Here is a 4,992-nt window from a genome sequence, read left to right as displayed (position 1 = left end):
CTTTTGCTTCATTTTGTTTTCTGAGGTAATGGGGTTTGCATCCAAGGGTGCTCCACCACTAACAGACAGTCCCACCCATTTGATGTTTTTTATCAGGGCTTGCTACTTTACCCAGGCCGTCCTCAAACTTGCCATCTTCCTGCTTCAATTTTCTGAGTAGCAGTGACTCCAGACACGAGTCACCACACCCATCTCAAAGCATCACACTTGCACAACAAGAGCTTTACTGCTCAAGGTGACACATGGGGTGTGAACCCAGCATCCATGGCCACACTTCTGAATTAAACCCTGGGAAATGGGTCCAGGTGGGAATAAGCCAGTGCTGTGCTGTTTCTAAACAGAAGCTTTGCCTTCCCTATTTTGGTCCTACTAATGTGAGCTGGGTTTCATGTTACTTTTATTTATATTGGCTGTGTCCCTCAGAAAGGGAATTTTGAAGTCTGCGTATTCATTATTCATGCCTAAAAAAATTTTCCCATCCTGAGGCAGATTCCAAGCATGGAAAAGCTCAGGGAAGATTTAATACTGAAGATAAAAAGCTACTAAAATGACAAATTCCACTTTTCAAGGAAGCCTTGATTTTTTGAAAGATGAGAAGTGCATTGAGCTACTTGATTTTGGTCCCAGTGGTCATTGTGGGCCCTCACATCACCATCACACCCTTTAATCTTCTCCGATGCTCTTGACTCAGACTCAAGGAAACCAAGCCAAAAAAGCTAAGGACTGCTTATCAAGGATGGAATCTGCCATGGCTGAGAACAGCACCTGTGTAGAGCAGTGACCTAAATCATGGCTGTCTCATTCTCATGGCTGCATTTGTGCTAAAAGCTGCCTGTGCAAAAGTGCAATTCAAGTTGGCCCAGTTGCTATGGTGACACTGAACAGGAGAGGCTACATGCAAAGGCATGCAGCAGTTGTCAGTTTTGGCTTTGAATTCATTACCAATTCCTAGGGATAGCGAGTTCTAAGGAAAATAAGAGGACCCTAATGTCTCACCAGCCCTGCATCCTTCAGGTTGCCTATTTGCTGAATCTTTCGACAATTAACCTTTTGATAATAAAACCTATACAATAAACATGCTAAGTTACCTCTGAGTCTGTCTGAAATACAGAGCTCCTACCATCCTTTGGCAGAAGGGAGTAGGGAAGACATATCAGTGGTTGACATAGAAGATAAGCGATAGGAAGTCTGTCACTCTGTGGACCAGCATAAGTCTCTATCCCTCTGCTAAAGCCTGTTTTCTAACAATTCGAAATGATAGGCACCTGCTCTGCTCACAGGCTACACTCCTCATCTGTGCCCACTGTTTCAGGCAGTGTATGTTCCCAACTAGATCACTACCTTCTGGAAAAACATCCTTTTTATTTTATTTTAACCTAACACGTGTTCTGGACTAGTAGAACGTGTTCAAGTTGATTTTCATGAAAAATCACTACTTGCAATGGGAACACTAGACTTTGAAAAAATCTTAAGATTTATCTAGTCTAACTTCTTTATCTTAAAAGCAAAGAAACTAACAAAAGTTAAGTATCTACTAGCTCAAGATCATGGAGCTTGAATTAGCACCCTCATCCTCTGATAGAGATTTCATCTTTTTCCAAGTAGCATTCAACTCTTCCATTATAACAAACTAATAATCACCTTCCAACAGAAAACAAAGGAAAAGCAGCTTCCTTTTGGTATTCACTATGTGCCATGGCCTTGGCAGCCTGGGTGTGTGGAACCTGCTTTGTGAACATTGCCTTACCTAATACCTAGGATAACTCCACATGCTAGGCAATAAGCACTCAATTCTACAAATGAGGAGAATGTAATTTGACCATGATTAAAATAAGTGGGAAAACAGATTCTCAGTCTACCAGAGAAACTACATCCTTACTGCCTCTCATTGAATTTACCCCTAAATGCTGAAGTTTTACACAGACTCCAGCACAATGCCTACCACAGATGAGAAAATAATGTTTACGTAACTCATTAAGTGGATTATTTGATTCAGTACAACAAATATTCTCTTATTGCCTATACCTGCAAAAGAAGGTTTCCTTGTTCAATTCATTACATAATCCCTAAGAAAGGCTTTTAACATTTAATATGCGTTTTGCATATTAACAGGAGATTCAAGCAATGAGACTTTCTCATCCTACAAATAATTCATTTGTTCAAAATGTATGTAGTGAGAAACTATTTTTTACAGTGTTAAATGTGAAGATGAAAAGTAAAACAAAACATTTCTGCAAGATCCTATTACCATCAATTAAAACAGTTATAAATTTCTAAAATGCTCAAGAATCCAAAATAAATGTGTAACACTTTCTTCCTATTTCTGATGGAGAAAAAGAACTAATACATACCTGAGCATCTTCAATATGCCAGTTCTTAAACTTACACCCCTGGTCATCCTTACAACCAAGCAAATTAGGCAACATTTTATTTTCTTATCCTTAAAACAAGGCTTAGTGAAATTAACTTATCTCAGGTCACTTAATTGGTAACTGAAGATTCAAAACCGGAACCCAAAATGGAGTCAGAAGTACTATTTTTCCACTCCTCTCCAAGACAGAAAATGAGTTTCTTTCAAAAAAAAAAGAAAGAAAAGAAAACAATTTGTTTGCTTTTACTGCACTTAACCCCTGGGTCACATCTCCAGCCTTTTATATTTTCTATTTTGAGACAGAGTCTCTGCTAAATTGATTAGGGTCTCACTCCATTGCTAGGGCTGGTGTTGAATGTGCTGTCCTCCTGCCTCAGCCCCCCAAGTAGCTGAACTTACAGGTAGTCACCACCACGCCTGGAAGAAAACAGTTTTAACAGTAAAAAGACATTACCTCATCGAATCTTTTCAAAGCACTTAGTTATTATCATCCATTATTATAAATGATGAAGCTGGGACTTAATTTTGTATGCTCAAGAACACCCTTCTGGTAAGCAGCAGAATAGCAGCTGCAAGACACTAACCACAGAAAAAAAGTGGAGAAGAACCCCAGTCCACACAATTGCAAACTAATTCACCTTGCTCTTGATGGGTAAAAGGTAACAACATAGGAGGAAACGGAGGCTTCTGAGGTTGTTGCTCTGAACCAGCGGTGTCTGAACATTGTGCAGCTGCACCCACAATCCCTGCCCCTCAGTGGATCCTTGTGGCCCCTTACTCTTTGCAATGGGTGGCATTCCGTGCATCCCTGCTGCCAGGACAGTGGGCATTGGTGCTCCTCTGCCTCCTTCTGCTCCCCTGAGTTGCCACACCACAGCCTTCTCTTTGGTGGAGAGTGTGAAAGCAGCAGCCCTCTGGACTCCTAGAAATCTCTAAACATTTCAAATCACATACTGACCAACTTGTGTTGATATTGCTGAAAATTTTTTTGAAACATTAAGATACTTTGAGTCAACATGGAATTCACCATGGACTTACCATTCACTTGGTTATCAAAACAGGAAACAGGCCTCCAGATCATTCAACCCCACAAATACCAATGAAAGCAATGTTACCACCTCATGAGCTCCAGACAGTAGCTCCACATCTGGTTCTGCTACTAACAATCCTTTCGGTTTTGGTGGCCTAAAGGACTTGTAAGTCTGAGTAGCTTAGATCTGAGTACTACCAACTCTGTTAAACTACAGAGACAAATGCAGGAACAACTTTTGTCCAACCCTGAAATTTTCAGAAGCTTCAGGTCATGGAAAATCCCTTAATCCAGAGCATGCTTTCCAATCCTGACCAATGAGGCAGTTAATCATGGCCAAATGCAGAAGTGGATATAGAGAAATCCAGAAATGAGTCATACATTGAAATTCCAGCTAAATGAGACAAACATCAGAACTTGCCAGGAATCCAGAGATGATACAGGAAGTGAGAAACCAGGATCTAGCCTTTAGCAAACTAGAAACCATCCAAGGGGATGTGATGTTTGAGGGTGCATATAACAGGGAGATTCAAGAATCCATACTGAGTGTACCAAGAGAGCAGTTTGGTGGTCTTCTATTTGTTTCCATAATGAGCAATACCTCCTCAGGTGAAGGTAGTCAAACTTCTTGTGTAGAACATAGAGATTCTTCCCTAATCTATGAACTTCACAGGTGTCCCTGAGGGCATACGCTTCAATGCCAGGAGAAACACTGTGAGTCTCACTGCTGGGCAGAATACCTGGTGCCTAGGTACTGGTGCCTAGGGCAGGAGCTATTAAGATCAACAGAACAAGAATGCAGAGCTTGTTGCAATAATTAACTTAACCCAGGCCTTATGCAAAACATGCAGTCTGTCCCTTACATGAGTAGAATAGTGCAGTCCCACTAAACAGAACCCTGACCTTGTTGCAAAGATGATGCTGAATAACCATATTTGATGGAAATCCTCAGCTTCAAGGTCAAGTGAGACAATAGCTCCTGACTTTCCTCCAACAAAATGCAGAATCCTGACACTCTGTCAGCAATGACTAAGCAGCCCTAGAGCCTGCCTCATCCCTGGCCTTTCCTAACTAGGGGGCATTAGGAACCACTGGATGCCCTTCAGAGACCAGTGGGTCTAGCTCTGCACCTACAGCAGGAACCACTGAACCTGGACACCAGCAGTTAATGCAACAATGCTTCAGGCTCCTAGTTAAATTGATGGAGGTGACCTGGAACTTGTAGTCCCCTGTATCAGGCTCCTGAGTCAGTGGGATTAGAGGTGTGTGCCACCATAACCAGCTTTGGCATATATTTTTGCAAACAATATGCTGTAAGATTTATACTACTGGCAATATTTGCTTAATTTCTTTGCCCTATGCACATTTGGGACTGCATTTCCAAAAACATGCTGTAGCAGATTATATGAAAAAAAAATTGTAATCAGAAAAGCAAAAAGAAAGAACTACTCTTAAAACAATGTTTTCTAATACTTAGAACTTACAGTATCATTGATAAACATCTCTCAGCAAAAGAAGTTAGTCACATTTGTTAAATAATAAAGAAGCCGATACTGTTATCTATTTAGGGACATTTATTTTATACCCAGCA

The 4,992-nt window shown here is 40.8% G+C and overlaps 1 pseudogene; it reads left to right on the top strand.

The window, feature by feature from the left end:
• The first annotated feature begins 295 nt into the window (after window positions 1-295).
• On the top strand, window positions 296-4,444 carry LOC114079381 (ubiquilin-1 pseudogene; annotated as a pseudogene).
• The last annotated feature ends 548 nt before the right edge of the window (window positions 4,445-4,992 follow it).

Source organism: Marmota flaviventris, chromosome 3, assembly GCF_047511675.1.
Source record: "Marmota flaviventris isolate mMarFla1 chromosome 3, mMarFla1.hap1, whole genome shotgun sequence".
Lineage (NCBI taxonomy): Eukaryota > Metazoa > Chordata > Mammalia > Rodentia > Sciuridae > Marmota > Marmota flaviventris.
The sequence above is the reverse complement of the archived record's forward strand: the minus strand, read 5'-3'. Positions and strand labels throughout refer to the sequence as shown.